This window comes from Hyperoodon ampullatus (assembly GCF_949752795.1).
Source record: "Hyperoodon ampullatus genome assembly, chromosome: 10".
Lineage (NCBI taxonomy): Eukaryota > Metazoa > Chordata > Mammalia > Artiodactyla > Ziphiidae > Hyperoodon > Hyperoodon ampullatus.
The window spans coordinates 54,169,190-54,189,120 of record NC_136923.1 but is presented as its reverse complement, the minus strand read 5'-3'; positions in this window follow the sequence as shown (position 1 = coordinate 54,189,120).

Genomic DNA, 19,931 nt, shown 5'->3' with positions numbered 1-19,931 from the left:
TAAACACCTTAGTGCCAGACATTATGCAAGGTGCTCTGAGGACATAAATTCGCTTAATCACTTTAGCAGTGGTAGTAGATTAGATTATTTTTCAGAAATGTTCACTCCCTGCCCCTCACTTTCCTGGGAAGTGTAGACTTTCTGCTCCAGGGATGTTGAGTTTGCCTGTGTGACTTGCTTTTGCTTCTATGGGGCAGGGTGTATTTTCCCTCCCCTTGGCTTTGGCCTCAGTCATGTGATCAGCTTTGACCAATAGTGTGTTAATAGATGGGATACAAGCAAAGATTTGAAATAAGGCAACACATTCTCAGGCAGCCCTCTGGTCCCAGGAGAGGAATGAGGCTCTCAGAGAACAAAACCACTCCAAGCCAGCAGTACTATTTTCAATAGCCAAGACATGGAAGCAACATAAATGTCCATTGACAGATGAATGGATAAAGAAGATGTGGTACATACACACAGTGGAATATTACTCAGCCATAAAAAAGAACGAAATAATGCCACTTGCAGCAACATGGATGGACCTAGAGATTATCATACTAAGTGAAGTAAGCCAGAGAAAGAGAAATATCATCAGATGATATCACTTATATGTGGAATCTAAAAATTTATACAAGTGAACTAATTTACAAAACAGAAACAGACTCACAGACTTAGAAAACAAACTGATGGTTACCAAAGGGGAAAGGTGGCTGGGAGAGATAAATTAGGAGTTTGGGATTAACAGATACACACTACTATACATAAAATAGATAAACAACAAGGACCTACTGTATAGCACAGGGAACTATATTCAATACCTTGTGATAACCTATAACAGAAAAGAATCTGAAAAAGAATATATATATATATATGCATATATGATAAGCATATATATATATGAATCATTTTGCCGTACACCTGAAACTAACACAACTTTGTAAATCAACTATAGTTCAATAAAAAATAATTTTTTAAAAAACTAGCCCAGATTAGCCACCTCCCAGCTGACCCACACAACATAAACAAAGCTTTATTGCATTATGCCACTGCAATTTTGTGGCGTTTATTACACAGCAATAGCTAACCAATGCACAAGCCTATGAAGTAAATAGTAATATCCCTTTTTAGCCAAAATGGAAACAGAATAAGAACAAGCCTGTAGTCGCCCAGCTAGTATTATGCAGAGTCAGGATTCACACAAAAGTCTGTCTAATCTAAACTCCAATGCTCTTTTACCTACAGCATGCTTCTTCTTGAAACTTTATATTCCTCTTGCCAAAAAACAAACAAAATTAATTTTATTTTTACTTTCATGTGTCTCTTGGTAGATTTTTACTAAGGTCCATAGCCCTCCCTAGAAAGTGTCTCCTTTTCCCAGCCCAGAAATTTGACTTCCTAGAATCACTTTTCTCCTTTTTTTTTGGGTGAGTTCTCAATATGGCCCACTGATAACAGGAATAAAAACCTAATAACTGGTTATTCCATAAATGTATTTTTATATATACGTAGTTTGTTTTTTAAGCTCATAATTGATCAGATATGAAGAGCAAGTGCTGGGTGCCAGTGTGTGATGGGTAATCACTTTCTCCCCTCCTCTAGCCTGGAGGCCAAGCGTGTGATAAAACAAGAGTATTCCAATTGCTGGGCCCTGATAACACTGTTCTCAGCAGGAATTGGTCGCCTTACTGCTGAGTCACTTGTCATTATTTTTCAGAACTGATAGTACTGAATAAAAAAAGGATCAGGAAATGGGACAAATACAGTGCCCAGTAGTTTTAAGAGGTCAGAAGACTCCACTGGCTATTTGAGATTAATCAGTTTAACTTCAATATCTGCAAAGGTACTTGAAAAAAGAGTCAATTTGAAATGATGCTGTAGTCAACTGATGGCCAGCTAGAAGGGTTCCCACTTCCCTAGCTTAACCCTGTGTGGTAAATCTTTAAATATCACCAACGATGGTTGTAAAGTTGATGGGGAATACTGGTTTTTTGTTAATCCATCTCTGGGATACACTTCCGAATTTCTCAACCTGGGCACTACTGACATTTTGGCCCGGATAAGGTTTGTTATCGGGGCTACCCTATGCATTGTAGATGTTTAGCCGTACACCCTGGCCTCGACCTCCGAGATGTCAAAGTCTCCAGACATTGCCAAATGCCCCCAGGGGTCTAAAAACAGCCGCTGGTTGAGAACCACTGGGGCACATAAACACTGCCTCTGATGGCATTTGTTTGGTATAACACACTGTAATGTGACCTGCTTTCCTTCAGCCTTCCCAGCCTCTGATCTGTACTTGCTGATCTTGCTCACAGGGATATTACATAGACTGTCAGTTCTCAAAGCCCCACAGTCTCCCCCTGTTCCTTCTGGGACTCAGCAGGGTGGCCCGCCTCCCTCTCCCCCTTCCTTGGGTATCTGTCACCTGGTAAGCCATTTGAGGACACCCCCATGGCACTGCTGCCAGTACCCATCAGGACATCCATGCTGCCTCCAGGAGCATTTAAAGATGCCAGCCGTGGAGATGGCAGACTGATACCCCTTCCCTAGAGTCCCCACTGCACCAGAATCATCTGGGCGCCCTGTCGGAGGGCCTCTGTGTGCCAGGCTGCTTCACCTGGGCATCAAACGAATACTCTGTGACTTGCCTCTCCCTCCCACTTCTCAGAATCTGTCAGGAAAAGAATCCTTTGGGGAAAATGAATGTTTCTTAAACCATTAGGCCAGGACTTTTCAAATTGACTGCGTGAAGAATCACGTGGGAGAACATGTTAAAATGCGGACCCTGATTCAGGAGATCAGGGATGGGGCCCCCAGGTGAGGCTGGCCCTGTACTCCACATTAAGCAGCAAGGTTGTAGTAAGTGTCAGAGTCTCCTGGGGTGCAGGTTCGTAGGCCCTTCCACCAGAGATCCTGATTCAGAGGGTCTAAGTGGAACCCGGACATCTATATTTTGGGTTTTTTTTTTATATTCTTTTTTTTCATATTCTTTTCCATTATGGTTTATCATGGGATATTGAATATAGTTCCCTTTGCTATACAGTAGGACCTTGTTGCTTATCCATCCTATATACGATGGCTTACATCTGCTAACCTCCCACTCCATCCCTCCCCTAACCCCCTCCCTCTTGACAACCACACGTCTGTTCTCTACAGGCATCTGTGTTTTCAACAACTTTCCCCAGGTAGCTCAGAGTTCACACTTAGACAACCACCTCATTGCTGCCACCCTCATCTTTGTAAGACTAACAAACACGTTCCCAGGGGCTGAGTCTACAATTCTGTTTGCACAGGAATGTCCTCTTTCTACTTATAAGCTCTCTCCCTACAGGCAGATTGCCAAATGCAAATTTGTCTTTCTCTTTCTGACTTAGTTCACTTAGTATGATCATCTCTAGGTCCATCCATGTTGCTGCAAATGGTGTTATTTCATTCTTTTTATGGCTGAGTAGTATTGCATTGTATATACGTACCACATCTTCTTTATCCATTCATGGACATTTAGGTTGCTTTCGTATTTTGGCTATTGTGAATAGTGCTGCTATGAACATTGGGGTGCATATATCCTTTTGAATTAGCATTTTCTCCAGATATATGCCCAGGAGTGGGATGGCCAGATCATATGTTAGCTCTATTTTTAGTTTTCTAAGGAACCTCCATACTGTTCTCCATAGTGGCTGTTAACAATTTACATTCCCACCAACAGTGTAGGAGGGTTCCCTTTTCTCCACATCATCACCAGCATTTGTTATTTGTAGAGTTTTTTTGTTTGTTTGTTTGTTTTGCAGTACGCAGGCCTCTCACTGTTGTGGCCTCTCCCGTTGCGGAGCACAGGCTCCGGACGCGCAGGCCCAGCGGCCATGGCTCACGGGCGCAGCCAGTCCCCGGCATGTGGGCTCTTCCCGGACCAGGGCATGAACCCGTGTCCCCTGCATCAGCAGGCAGACTCTCAACCGCTGCGCCACCAGGGAAGCCCATTTGTAGAGTTTTTAATGATGGCCATTCTGACCAATGTGAGGTGGTACCTCATTGTAGTTTTGATTTGCATGTCTCTAATAATTAGGGACGTTGAGCATCTTTTCACATGCCTATTGGCCATTTGTATTTCTTCTCTGGAGAAAAAATGACTAGGATAAATACAGCATTTAGATACCACAGTTTAGGAAATGTCACATTTTTCTGAGTATTTCTCCTTGATGGCATGTTTCCATGTGAATTTAAAAGGTGAGTGTTCACTGTTTTGCCCTCTGGTGTTTCTCTAAGTTCACCTCCACCCCAGCCCCATTACCCACTAACCCATAATGGCATCCATCAAGCTCTTCAATAAGGACAGTACACGAAACAATGTCCCGACAGATCTACCGGGATCAGGGTAATTCTACCCAGGAAGAAAATATCATTTTCTATTTTCATAATAGACTTTTGAAGAAACCTATCATATTACTCTCCTTCTTTATGAAAACCTATATTGCAAAGGATAAGCCGCTAAGCCAAAGCAGATCAATAAATATGCCATATGGTTCATCTCAATTCCAGTTTTCTCCACTTCTAACTTCAAAATTGATATTCATCTCATTGCACATTATTTTTGTAAGAAGAAATGATCAACAATTTACATTTTAGGTTATGATCCAATCTCCTAATCTCTTAAGAAATATGGATTCAGTGACCACATAGCCTAGATCTTCCAGGTCAACCCAATTTCAAATGTTTTTCAGTTGTCATCTTTGGGTCCTGGTCTGAGGTTCACCCCTGTTTCTGACAATGCATTCTTATTTTTCCCCTTTAAAATAAGGAAATACAGTTTCCCCTCAATCTGAAAATCTGCTATCTCACATTTTTTCTGGAATAGATTTGAATCCTTCCTAAATCTTCCCTCACTCCCAATTCTACTTTTCCTTCTAATTCCCAAGGGCCTTCATCCATTTCTATCATGTCACATTTCTATTATTTACCTAAGGATTATTATGATAGTTGCTTGCTTTGCTATTGCACATACCTACATTTGTATGCATCTATCTTGCCTAGACTGTGATCTCTTTGAAAACAGGGGCCCTGTGGCATTTGCTTTTGTATCTATATGCCTAACACAATATATGTTCAATAATCGTATGTTTTAAGTTAACAAAAATAAGTAAATATGGTTTTGCTCATAGTTAAGTACAGAAGTGGGATTTCTGGGCACTACAGAGAAAGTTGGGTCTACATAAGATGGATCACCCAGGCAATGTGAGTGACTTGGCGTGGATGGGAAGTAGAAAGGGAATCGTGCTAATGGGGGTGTGAAAGGGAGCCAATGACAAATGCGACCTCCTTCCAATTTTGTCTAGAGTCATCTTGTCCACAGCAATCACAGGAAGCTCAGTTTAACAGCAAGAAAGGAGGCCAAGGGCTGAGGGCAGACTTAGTGGAATTAGAAGTTAAATAAATTCTGAAGTTGAAGAGTGAAGAATAAATGCCCTGCTGCTACACTCCAGGAACGTCCTCAAGAAAAAGAAGTTCTATTAATTTAAAGAACCAGAAAAATGGTTCAAAAGAGAGATTGTTTCCCCCACTCTATAAAAAGCTAACTGCCAGATGCTCTTGTCGGCCGATACTGTGAGATGGGATCGTGGAATACAGCTTTTTTCAGGGCAAGTGTTTTTCTGGGGCTTACACCAGGGAACTGGGGCCTTTAAATGGAATACTCAACAAATGAAATCAGGCAAAATTTCAAGGGTACTCAAATAGACTCATTTTTATTTTTATCCTCTAGCAGAGGTGATCCAGAGAAAGAGGAAATTTCCTCTTCAGTGATGCTTGAATCTGAGGCCTCAAACTCCAGTCACTTCCTATAGCACCCACATCCACTGACCCGAGTTCATCTTCTAGAAAGCAGGCAAAACTCACCCCCCAAAGTTAGATTTTTCCAGAATTCGAGAGAGGTCTACAGTTTGCGTATTTCTCGACTTATTTGAGAAATCCGGATGCTCCTTCCCCCAAGTTCCGAGTTTTGATCTGTGAATTTTATTTTTGCCTCGGTTGACAAAAGATAGTACATCCTTTCTTGGCTTTCTGCACCCCCCAACTTCGTCACCAGAAGCAGATGGCTAGAATCATGTGATCAAACTTTTTTTAATGATTTTATTTTTGCAAAGTCAATATATCAATACATGAAAGCAGGCAGTCTGGTAGCCTAAAATAATAAGCATGACACAAACTTCCTGTGTCTGAAGTGAAAACTTTGCTCTTGTGTATTTTCTCCACCTGTGAACCCTCAGCTACTCCTTGCAGGCTGTAAAAGTTCCCCTTCCTTTGTTCACACTGTTCAGTAACTAGGGGCAAAAATATTTCGGATCCTGCTCTCATATAAACAACCAGCACTCCACACTGGCAGTTTGAAGCATGCAGAATTATAGATTGGGACTTTGTGACTCAACATGTAGCCACCGCTATGTTCTCTTTTCCTTTAAAGGAACTATGATCAGCTACTCCTGGTTATCCAAGTTCTTCTTGACACTGTTACCCACTCAGCTTAATTAAGTCCTTTGTTGATCCAAATAAGGTTCTGGTTTAACTGAGCTCAGCAAAAGGAAAAGTGTGTTTGTTCAAGTTCTTTAGTTGCAAACAAGAGAAATACAATTAGATGAGCTCAAGTTCACAAAGAAGGGGGCTTTGTTGTGAGATGGTGCAGAGTCTCAAAGGCCTGGAGGGAGCAAGACACACGACCTCAGGAGAGAAAGGACTTGGCAATGACAAAACTAGGAGGACACATTCAGCAAAGGCTTCTTCTATGTTCTCTCCCCAAACCAGCTTCATCTGCTTTCCAGGACCTGAAGGTTCAGCCAAGAGACAGACTCACCTTTCAGTTTCAGCCCCAGAGGCCCAGGAGATTGTCAAGCTTAGAGCTTATATCCAACTCTGGTCTAGGTGGCATAGCTAGAGATGGGTTTGCACAGAATAATCATGGTGGCTGAAGAACGAACTATTAGGATGAGAGTTGTTCCTGGGAAAATGGGGAGTTGCAGTCTCATTAGCTGATCAAACACCTCCAAAAGTGTCCACCAAAGAATAGCATATATATATATACACCAAAATATTTAAACACTCTGTGACCCACAGAAGGTGTGCAATAGCAAGTTTGGCAATTGGGGTGGAAAATGATGAAGTCTTTAGGCCAGTGTTTCACATTCTGCAAGGGAATGGCCACCCTTTCCAGCTTGTCACAGGGAAAATAACAGGGATTTTGGACAACTTTCTAGCTCCTCTTGAACCTTTTTTCATAATGTGAATAGGTTTGCTATTTAGTTAGAAATGTTGTGATTTTCCGCCATGTCAAACAAATCCCTATTTTAACATAAGTACCAAAATCCATTTAAAGCCTAACTGATATGACTTATGAAAGTGTGTTGTTAAATTTTTATTTCCTTCAAATTCCTAAGAACTGGTGCATGATCAGTGGATCCCTCTAAATGTAGTAAAGGTCATATTTTTAATCTATTTCCCCCTGTAGTTCATTTCTTCCCTATGTTCTTTCCTCTCCAAACAGTTAGGCTGTTTTGAGCTCACTGCCTCCAGGCAGGGACACACCCTGGTGGAGAGCTGAAACAGTGGTGTTTTCCTGGGTTGGGTTTCCAAAGTCCTAGGCCCTGTTTTGAAGGAGGAGAGGACAGATGGAGACCATCCTCAGCAGAGACAGAGAAACTCCATGGTTGAGAACAGGGTTGAGTTGGGGGAAAGTCACTGGGTAGACTAGGGTTTCTTCAAAGTTGGAAAATTCTTGATTGGCTGAAAGGGAGAAATCCAGGGACAAATTAAATATTTGGAAAAGAGCAAGTCCTCAAGACTATGGCTTTGTACCCTTTTTCCTAGTCAGAGCCCCCAGTAGGCAGCAAACTTAAGATAGATTTGTAGGACCAAGGGATGGGTACCTGACCTCTGTTGCCCATGTGAATGGAGCTGCCTGGAGCTGTAGCAACACAGTCTATAGAGACCTGGGGAGAGTCATGTGCATCTAAGCAGGCAGAACTTTGGTCATTCCTGGCCCCACAAAGCCCACCATAGCACAGAAGCAGCTGAATGATTCTCATGTAAAGCGAGCCATAGATGTGAGCTCCCAGTGGTCATTTGCAAGGATTGACTTCTGAGACAGAAGAATGATGAACACTTCAGCGGCTGTATGTGCAGAAAGATGCCTCGAAGACCAGATGCTCTCCAGATATGTTTTGATAATACATAAACCCCCAGGATTTAGATCCAATCATGAAAAAGACACAGATGATTCTGAACTCAAGGAGGTCAAGTTTCAGCCACTCAGCTGAATGGGGGCTCCAAATAGAATTAAGTTGCTGCATTAGAGGAAATAAAGTATACTTCAACGCTTGAATTTCTGAACTGAGATATACATCCACTAAATAAATATATAGAAAAACAAGAAAACAGAAAAAGCAATTTCAGCAGACTTCCTAGAATGTCTTTCAGTGCCATTCAGGATTATGGTAGATTGTCTTATTATCCAGCAAGTATCCACTTTCTCTTCCTCAGCTTTGTGGAATTCCTTTGGTCCTGATGATGGGCATGGATAAGGGAATGTTGATAAACATGATGCAAATAGAGGCAGAGACACTTAAAAATACTAATGCATAGTTTGGCTTGATCTCTTGAGCTTTTGCCCTTCATCATGAAAAGAGCATGCCCCAGATAGCACTTATCCCAGAATGAGAAGATGCACAGGGCAAACCGGGATCAAAGCACAAAGCAGAGTCATCCCTGCTGACCCCCAATTCATGAATGAGAAATAAATGTTTGTTGTGGTAAGCCACTGAGATCTTTGGAATGTTTGTTATGCAGCTTATTATGGTAATAGCTGGCTAATACACATGAACAGCTGTAGCCTTCGGAGATTAGGAGATGCTCTGATGACACAACCAAATCTTAAGTGCTATTGTGCTCAGAAATAGATGTCCACTGATTCCTTCTCTAACATTCTGCCATTATGGCTACTAAGGTGGGTATCAATGATTTACTCTACCCAGTTTCCCCCTTCTTTGAAGAAATTTAACTTCTTTCTCTTGAAGGTCTGTTTTTTCTCTCGTGCAAAGCATGAAAACTGTCAACCATAGTACATAGCCCTCCTAGCCACACTGATTTGTCCAGTGAAGGTTATGTGACCTAAGTAGGACCAATCAGAGCCTTTCCCTAAAACGTTTTAGTGTTAGAGCTGCCATGTCCCCTCTCCCTGTATTGACGATGCCTGTTGACAAATAGAGAAAATAAAACACACAAGACACAAGGGAAACAAGCTTACAAGACAAAGACTGTAATTTCTGCTTGGGATCAATTCTTGCTTCTCATCCTACCTAACCACATACCCAATCTTCATGGCTATGTCAGCCAATAAATTTCCCTTTTTTGCCTAAGTAAGTTCAAATTGGGTTTTTGTCCCTTGAAAACAAGGGACAAGAATCTTGACAAATAAGTTTCTTCTTTTGCTTCCACTGCTGCAGCCATTGTCTAAGGACTCACTTCTCTTCCCATGACAGCATCCACACTTAGAGGCATCTCTTTATTACCTCCCTGGTTCCGTGCTGCCCTCCTCTTGCTGTATGTCTGTGTGTGTCTCATCTTCCAACATCCTTAGAGAAGCCAGCCACAAAACAGGATAGATCCAGGCCACCTGGAAGATTGCTGACCTTTGGCCATCTTTGAACCTGGACCCCTTCACTACTCCAATAGGATGTGGCCTAGATGGCGGGGGCGCATGGTACAGAGCATGATGTTTCATAGGTAAAATCCTCTGCAGAAAGGGACTGTGGGCTCTGAGGGTAACCAGAAAGGAACAGCACAACCAGCCAGTATCTTTTGTGGTCTGTCCTCTTGCTGCTTTTATTGGTCCACAGTATTGCTCCCTGTCTACTGTACAATGGAGGGTTAACTGGAAATGAAAGCAGAAAAAAGTTTCTATTTAGAGGCTAATATAAAATAGGGAGCTTTGGGGGAAATTAATTGGTTGCAAGTTTCAACAATGCAACTAAAAAGAAAAGCTTCATTTTAGTCTCCAACTCCTCCATTTTCTGAAATCTTCCTGGTCACAAATTCTCCATCTGATAGTTCTCACTTTCAGTATTTTCTTCTAAATAAAAAATAAAAGGTTGGAGATTAGATCATTCATTCATTTATTCAATTAACTAATTAATTAGTTAGTATTTTTTATTGAAGGATAGTTGATTTACAATGTTGTGTTAGTTTCAGGTATACAGCAAAGTGATTCAGTACATATATATATATATATATATATACCCTTTTTCAGATTCTTTACCCTTATAGCTTATAACAAAATATTGAGTATAGTTCCCTGTGCTATGCAGTTAATTTAGTATTGAAGCACAATTCACTATGGGTTTTTTAAACTGTTTCCAGTTAATTCCACCAAATTTTTTAGTGTTTATTTAGCTAATCACATCTTTTTTCTCCAACTTTTTGTGTTGAAAAATGCCAAACTCACAGAAAAGTCACAAGGGTAATCAAACACACACCTAGGTTCACTTTCCCTTAGGCTGACCAATTAACTTTATTCCAGTATTCCAATTCTTTTTCTTTTTTTTGGCTGCACTATGCAGCTTGTGGGAGCCTATTCAATTTCTTTAATATTAGCTAGATGAAGAAATTGTCTGGTATTATCCTGGGTGTGACTTTTCACTGTTCTACTATATGATGAATGCTGGTGAGTAATTTATGGGAAAAAAATCCTAAAACAATATGCAGAAAACATTATTTGTATCACTGTATAAGTGGGTGGATGACAAGTCAAAGAATAAAGGCCAGAATTTGGGGAGTTGCTGAGAGTTAAATAATGCACATAATTCTTGTTTCATTATTGTTTTCTCCATTGAATTCTCTGCCATTTGTGTTTGGATTGGGCTCCTTCCAATAAGATTTAGAAAGGTCTGCAGCCAGTTCTAAATGCTAAGACTGAGCTGTGCATGCAGATACAGACCCTCAATGTGCATTTGGTGAAGCTGTGTTGTCTAAGAAACTACGCAGAGATGTTGCAATCACTCCACGTATGTGCAACATGAGTGGAGGAATGTGAAAAACTGACAAGCTACCTGAGAAGAAATTCAGTTTGCCTTGAACACAACTGTATAAACTTATCACCCCCTAACAGTGCTCATCTGAGGAAGACAGTATATTTTTTTTAGCTTCTAGAGATGACTCAAAGGGAGCTGACAGCACTTACCTTTTATAAAAGGCAGAACTCAATTTGCTCTTTTGCAATAATTATATCCCTTCACTAGGGTAATGGCTACCATAAATAGCATAATCTTAGAATTGTCATTATTATCAAATATTTATCGAGTCTTTCTTCATTGCACACATAGACTGTAGAGATGTATAGAGTTGATTAGAAACAGCCAGTGTTCTCAATAGTTTATAATCTAAAGACAGAGATGATTCAGAAGAACATAAAAGACAACGATTCTCTTGTAGCTAAGAATGACCTGATCTCATCTTCCGTAGTTCTCCTCTCACTGTCCTTCTGAAGTCTCCTGTCCTAAATGCGTTCACCCAAAAGTCAGTCCCTAAGATAAGATTTTGTGTACAAGTCGCTTATTTGGGAGGCGATCACAAGAAGCACAGAGAGAGTAGCGAAGTGAGACAGGAAAGGGAGGAAAACCAATAAAGGGTATGCTAATGAAGTTGTTACTGCCGTGGGCAACAGGCTTTCAGTCCTGCTGGGGATCCACTAGTGCCTGCATAGAACACATCTCAGAATTGTCTCTTCTCCCAGATGGATAAAGGTATGTGGATATTTATCCTCCAGCTCCTGTCCCTATACACTTGAGGGTTGCTATTGGGGCATCCTCCTCACCCAGGCCCAGCACATCCCAATGGCAGAGAGATACAGGCGAGAGGAAGCTTTGTGCAAGTAGAGGGATTCTCCACAGAAGCAGCAGGTGATGTCTGGGGGTGGAGGGGTGACGGGGAGGTGAGTGGGCCATTTATAGCATCTGCCATATCTCCTTTTCCCATCTGGGTAAAAGTTCTGGTCCAAAGCCATCATCAGAATACCTAGGATTCAAAACATTTTACCACTATTTAAAGGCACCATATACTTCTCTTGTATTACAAATTATGTCGTGTCTACTTGAGTCTTGAATAACCTATCCTGATTTTGAATAACCTAGAAATTAGCACCCATATCTGGATTATTTTTTATCACAAGTGTGATACATTGGCATTATTTTTCTTGGCATTTTTTTTTCTGATAGGGCAATGGGTACCTAAGAAAATAATTTTCCATTTTCTATAAGAAGACAATTATCTCAAAAGAATCAAAGTGACATCTGTGCTAACCGAAATAGGACATATTTCAATGTTACCAGACAAGTGCATATTATATTTCCAAGGTTATATCCATTCCAAAAGGGTCAATCAAATTCTATTTTAAGGGACTGAATTCAATAAATCTAGTTTTAGAGGTTGTCTTCGTGACAGGGAATAGCCAATTTGAAGGTTTCCCCCCAATTTCTTTAAAAGACTGTGCGGGTGACCTAAGATATAGTGCTTTTTTTTTAAGTAAGTAATTCAATGAGGAAGGCAGAATAATTCTTTATTTATTTTATTTATTTTTGGCTGTGTTGGGTCTTCGTTTCTGTGCGAGGGCTTTCTCCAGTTGCAGCAAGCGGGGGCCACTCTTCATCGCGGTGCACGGGCCTCTCACTATCGCGGCCTCTCTTGTTGCGGAGCACAGGCTCCAGACGCGCAGGCTCAGTAGTTGTGGCTCACGGGCCTAGTTGCTCTGCAGCATGTGGGATCTTCCCGGACCAGGGCTCGAACCCGTGTCCTCTGCACTGGCAGGCAGACTCTCAACCACTGCACCACCAGGGAAACCCGATATAGTGCATTTTAAAATGGGAAGAGGAAAGTCAGCGCTGGGGCACAACCAGCCAACAGGCACATCATCACATCCTTCTGGAAATCAGGCGAGGCAAAAGTGCATGAAGTAAGCAAGCACAAGCAAACAAAGATGGTGGTCTTTTACAGACACTTAAGAGGAAAGGCTGAGTCAGAGCATGGGGAAGAGGCAGAAGGGAAAACGGATAAATCAAGACAACGCTGTTTTAACACATAGGATTACAGCAAGAAGCACGAGGCACACTGAAATTGAGAAATTTGGAGAGAGTTGAAGAAATGGATTATTTATAAAAGTGTGGGCAGGATTAGGGAAACCACCATGGATGGTGTTACTATTCTGGGCTAGTGACAGCAGGGAGGAGATTCAGAGCCCGGAAGGGCAGGCAGTGAGAGAGGTTTCCAGAAATCAGAGAGGAGAGGGCCACGTGGCAGGAGCTTTGTGGATGTGTCAGCACTGCTGACCCCACAGAAAGGGGGCCAGGGAAACAAGCACCCCAACCTCCCTGCCCATACTCGCTGTTGGACACCCCTACTAGAAGCCAATGGGCAGGGCCCCATGGATGTCACCCATCTAGGTCAGCCACCAGGAACAGAGCGCATGTGCAGAGCGGGTCTGGAGGACAAGAGCAGATATCCAGTGCCACCAGCATACGAGAGGACCTTGCTCAATTCCTATGCAAACTAAAAAGAGAGATCTCCATCCCTGGATAGTCATGAACAGTCTTGACACTGACTTGAGAGAAGGCAAGTACAAGTTCGCCATCTCAGTAAGTGGTAAGGTGGCCCCTAATATCGGGAGTGAGAGAAAGGACACTCAGTCACGATGGTGGCAGTGAGTCTAAAACGTCAGGATCCCCTTGATAATCCTAAAGAGGATGTGTAGCTCCTTGGGTCCCATTTATTTGTGACAGATTCAGAGAGAAGAGTCCCCATAATCATAAATTAGCAGCATCTTCCCCGCCCCACACACCTGAACTTTTGTAGCATTTGACCTTGGGCTTCAGAAGCTTTAGGGGTCTCCGTGGTGCTCCCAAGCAAAATTGCATTAGGCTCGTAGCCACTGCTTACCATGCCCTTGGGGAAAGGAATGATGTTCTGAATATGCCTCAAGTTAAATACATTTTTTTTTAGTGCATATAAGTGAAGGACACCTAGAGTTCTCCCATTTCCAGGGCTTGGCTTCGTGGCTGTGTCAGTATCAGTGGTGGGAAGGTGGGTGATGGTGGACTCAGGTGGGCTCTTACTCACCTCTCTGGTTTGTAGCAATTTTTCTCACAGCTGCTTTAGAAAATCCTCTGCACATGTGCCTTGAGAGGCAGCAGGAGATGCTAAGCCTCAGAGGGCCGGGGAAACTTGGACTGTGACCGCAATACCCCTTGCTTGAGAGGAGCTCTCTGTTAGACAAGAAACTGAGCACTCCTTTCTCCTCTGCCATATGGTGCTGTGGTATAATTTAAATTCCAAAAGCCAAATTTCAGAGCCTGAGAATTGCAGTTGGTAGACACTCCTAATCACTTTACTGATATAAGTAGGGACAGAGAAGCATAATAATTTAAGTGAAAACCATGCTTTCAGAATCTGAAAGGAAAACTTCCAAACCTAATATTTTGGATCTTCTGCTTCAAAGAAAAGACCCAGAAAAAAAGATGCCAAGGGAACAGTCTGGGCAAATTGATTCTACTAGCAAAGTTACTTAAAAAAAAAAAAAAAAAAAAAAACAAAGCTGGACTGCTGACCAGTTGTTTGGAATCCTTTAAAATGAGATCTATTATGGCAGGATTCTCAGATCAACAGAAAGAAATCCATTAAGCTCTAATTCTCACAGATGCTATTAATGTTAGTAAAAGTCAGAACTGAGAAAGAGGAGGTGGTATGTAGCCAAGCTATTGGACAGAGGACTTTTTACTGAATAGGGAAAGAATTCCAAGAAGCATTTGCTAAAAATAAGTAAATATACCTAGAATCGGTTGAGCTGAGAATTCCAGTTTACAAGTCTTAGTAGAGATTTACAAGCCAACATATTTTTAAATTTTTAATCAAATCCAAAAAGGCAAGTTCTAAGAAACACCAGCAGTTCCTTCTCCTTTAGGCTGAAAGGAAATAGAGCATGGAGACACATAATTTGGCCCTTAGGAGATATAAGGGAAAATTCAGTTGTCTTTCTGAGCAACTGTGAGGGGAATGGAGAGCTTGAGAGGACAAAGAAATAAAAATGACTTTAAATGCTCTTCGGGAGAATCCTCCTTTCTGTACCCGTCGAGATTTTTTCAGAGTTAAAAAAAATAAAAAAGAATGAGAAGGAAGGAAGGAAGGGAGGAAGGGAGGAAGGAAGTGGGGAGGGAGGGGAGGGAAGGAGAGTTATTAGCTTAAGTAGCAGGGGTGGTCTGTCTTCAGGTGCAGTTTGATCCAGAGATTCAAAGATACCACTGGGATAAGATTGATTTATTTTCATCTTTCAACTTTGCTCCTTCAGGACAGGCTCTATTCTCAGTCAGGCTCTTGGTTGGTGGAGAGAGCAGCAGAAAAAGCTCATTGTCCACCCACAGCTATTTTCCCTTTACTTCCTTTATCATAAAGCCTCTCACCTGTGGCTGGGCACACAGTCTCCTGAGGTAAAGACCACATTTTCCACACCTCTATTGCAGTTATGCATAGTAGCGTGGCCAATGGGATACAAGCAGAAGAAGCATTATGGGCAATTTCCAGCAAGTGTCTTTGAAGGCTCCCTTTTCACCCTTTCCTCCTCCCTTCAGTCTAGAAGCTCAAGCATCCATCTGGGACCATCCATGTTATCAAGGATGACAGAGCAAGAAAGAAACCACTCCCTGCTGACCTTGAGCCACCCTGAATTGCTTACCTCAGACTTCATTCATGTAAGAAAAAAAATACATCTCTATCTTGTTTAGATTATTGCAAATGTGAGATTTCTGTCTCTTAGCAAAACCTAATATTAATTAACACACATAGCAGAATGCTTACCACAGTTCCACACTTATATCCCGTGAGGTAAATCCCCATAGGATACTACACCTTCCTCTTCCTCAAAAGCCCAAAGATGCATCTGAGCATCTCAGTGGCTCTGATCGGGTCACAGGCCAATCCCTGAGCTGATCACTGTAACCCAGGGCTCTGATAGGCTTAGCAGGACATTAATAGAAAAACTGGTGAAAGCCAAAGAAAGTCTCTAGTTTAGTGATAATCAGGCACCAACGTTCATTCCTTTGTTTTTTATTTTTATTTTTTCTAAATTTTTATTGGAGTATAGTTGATTTTAAATGTTGTGCTAGTTTCTGCTGTACAGCAAAGAGAATCAGTTATACATATACATATATCCATTCTTTTTTAAAATTCTTTTCTCATATAGGTCATTCCAGAGTATTGAGAAGAGTTCCCTGTACTATACAGTAGGTACATATATACAATGGAATATTACTCAGCCATAAAAAAGAATGAAATAATGTCATTTGCAGCAACATGGATGGACCTAGGTATTGTCATACTGAGTGAAGTAAGTCAGACAGAGAAAAACAAATATATGATATTGCTTATATGTAGAATCTTAAAAAATGGTACAAATGAACTCCTTTGATCATTGTACTATGATTATGTAAGATGCTAGTATCAGTGGAAGCTGAGTAAAGAGCATATGGGAACTCTGTTGTGGTACACTTCTGGAATCTCCAAATAAAAAATTAAAAAATAAATACAAATACATAGGGAACTGTACTCAATATTTTGTAATAACCAATAAGGGAAAAGAATCTGAAGAATAGAGATATGTGTGTGTGTGTGTGTGTGTGTGTGTGTGCGTATAACTGAATCACTTTGCTGTACACCTGAAACTAACATGACATTGTCAATCAACTATACTTCAGTTAAAATAAATAAATAAATACAAATAAATTTTAAAGTACATTAATCACCTCTTGTGAAAAATAAGCTTTGATTCTATCCATTAGCAATAGTGGAAAAATAACAAAATATTGATCAAGGTGGAAAAGAAAGCCATGGATGATGTGACACTATGGTTCCCTGTCCGATGCCCGGCTTCCCCTGCTGCCCAGGCTTGTCTGCTGTGTCAGCACCTGGGCTGCCTTGCTTCCCCTGGCACACAAATTTCTTATTTTCAGTCATTTGACATCTCACAGGTAGAGTTAGCTGTGGTTTTATTCTTAGTTACTATGATTATTTGAAAACAGCATTTATATGAGATCTCCCCCCCACACTCCATGTTCCCTAGAAGTTTCTCTCCTGTCTCTCCAACAGCTGCTCCCATAACTACATCACTTCTTTCTTTCCCTTCCATTCCTCTTTCCTCTCCCTTCACATCTCTTCCTCACATGGTTTGGAATTTCTAAGAAAGGTTGAACAGGAACTACTAGGGTAAGAGAAACAATGGGGCCTGGTGTGTTACTGTATTTTAAACACAAAACCCACCCCCACTCCTTCAAAATTTTAGGTGTGTGGTACTCAGACTCCACCCAGAATTCATCCCTCTACTTAAATCTGTGCAACGGCATCTCAGCCCAGGGTAAAATGTGCCTGAGGTGTTGTGCCTTCTTGACACAGGTTTTATAACTTCAGAGGAAATCATTAAAAATCATTAAAAATTTTTTAAAATTTTGTATACAGTTTTTAAAGGTTACTTTCCATTTACAGTGATTACAAAATATTGGCTACATTCTCTGTGTTGTACAATATATCTGTGAGCCTGTCTTACACCCAATAGTTTGTACCTCCCACTCCCCCACCCCTATATTGCCTCTCTCCCTTCCCACTAGTTCCCACCACTAGTTCATTCTCTAAATCTATGAGTCTGCTTCTGTTTTATTATATTCACTAGTTTGTTATATTTTTTAGATTTCACATACAAGCGTTATCATACAGTATTTGTCTGACTTAATTCACTAAGCATAATGCCCTCCAAGTCCATCCATGTTGCTGCAAATGGCAAAATTTCATTCTTTTTTAAGGCTAATATTCCACTGTATATATGTACCACATCTTCTTTATCCATTCATCTGTTGATGGACACTTAGGTTGCTTCCCTATCTTGGCTATTATAAATGGTGCTGCTATGAACATGGGGATGCATGTATCTTTTCAAATTAGTGTTTTTTGGAGAGGAAGTCACTTTTTAAAATATAGATCAGGTACACAACATGGCAAAGGAAATTGATGTGGAGAACCAGAAACAGTTATTAAAAAACAGAAGAAAGAAAGAGAGAATAGAGTTCATTCTTATAAGCTATTGTTTGGGAAATGAATAGTTCAACCCGAACCCAAACAAAACTAGAATAATAAATGTGCCATTGACTTGGTGGAAATGCCCTGTACCTGGTAGAGAGGAGCATAAATATTCATTGAATATATTCCTTACGTTTATCCTGGTCTGCAGAGTTAAAAACCTCTTAAACTTATTGAGACTTCTCAGGGCTGTTTCTTGCTACTTACCCTGAGCATTATGAATTTCTGCCTACATCTTAATATCAACAGTATTGGGTCAGTGTCTACTTTATAATCTGTGCTCACATGCTCTGCCTTTAAGATGCTTCTTTATTTCTCCAAAATTATAAAACCTTCTTTTGAACTAGAGATGGAACAAGGCATTCCCTACTACTAATACAGGGCACAAAACCATAATTATGTGTAGAGTATAAAATAAATCTCTTTTATTTAAAGGGCACAAAGATGAATAGGGGAAAATAGGAGAGAACTAAATTAAGCTCTCATTATACTCATAGAAGTTACCATTAACCATTCATGATTTTTGTTAAATAATGTACAGAGAAGGAGACTTGAATGTCTTCTTTCAAAATTACTTACTTTTTAAAAGTAAATTTTGAAGTGTACTCAGACTCTTGAGTGTTTTTCTTATCTCTGTGACATGGTAAGCTTGCAGACACTTAATGAGTACTGTCGATGTAGAGAAAAAAATGTGAATTCAAGCAGAAGTGAATTTAGTTTTAAAGTTAATGTTCCAGTTTTGTTGGTATACCTGAATAAGATTTTATTCTCACAAATGTTTGGGTTCTCAGTGTTGAAATGAAAGGGAGTCGAGTGCGTCCAGGAGATGCTGGCAGGTGGGAGAAGTTTGCCCTGGCAGGGCGGGCGAACTCCTGGTAGCTTGTTTTCAGTCTCACATCCCTGTGGAGAAAGTGAAGATGTAATCATGCTTGTGAATCCTTCACAGAGTCACTGAGAAATCACATTCCCCACAGAGACGGTCTAGAAAAGAAGGAATAAAAGTTCAAGAAGTACTGGGGTTTTCTAGAATGTTCTCCAGTCTCAGTAGCCAAGGAGAGATCGAATACATTTCGTGTGTGTGTGTGTGAGATGAGAGTCAGTTAAGTAAAATCTATAGTTTTAGTCTAGTTTTAATTCTTGATTCATGAATATACAAGACTGTCTAAAACTATAATTCAAAAAGATACATGCATCCCTATGTGCATAGCCGCACTATTAGCACTATTCAAAATAGCCAAGACATGGAAACAACCTAAATGTCCATTGACAGATGAATGGATAAAGAAATGTGGTACATATAGACAATGGAATACTACTCAGCCATAAAAAAGAATGAAATAATGCCATTTGCAGCAACATGGATGGAGCTAGAGATTACCATACTACGTGAAGTAAGTAAGAAAGAGAAAGACAAATACCATACGATATCATTTATATGTGGAATTTAAAATATGATACAAATGAACTTCTGTATGAAACATAAACAGACTCAAAGACATAGAAGACAGACTTGCGATTGCCAAGGAGTTGGGGTGGGAGAGGGATGGATTGGGAGTTTGGATGAACAGATGCAAACTATGATATATAGAATGGATAAACAGCAAAGTCCTACTGTATATCACAGGGAACTATATTCAATATCCTATGGTAAACCATAATGGAAAAGAATATGAAAAAGAATGTATATATATGTATAACTGAGTCAAATTTGCTGTACAGCAGAAATTAACACAATATTGTAAATGAACTATACTTCAATAAATTAAAAAAAAACAAGACCCTGTCTAAACACATTATATTATGTACAG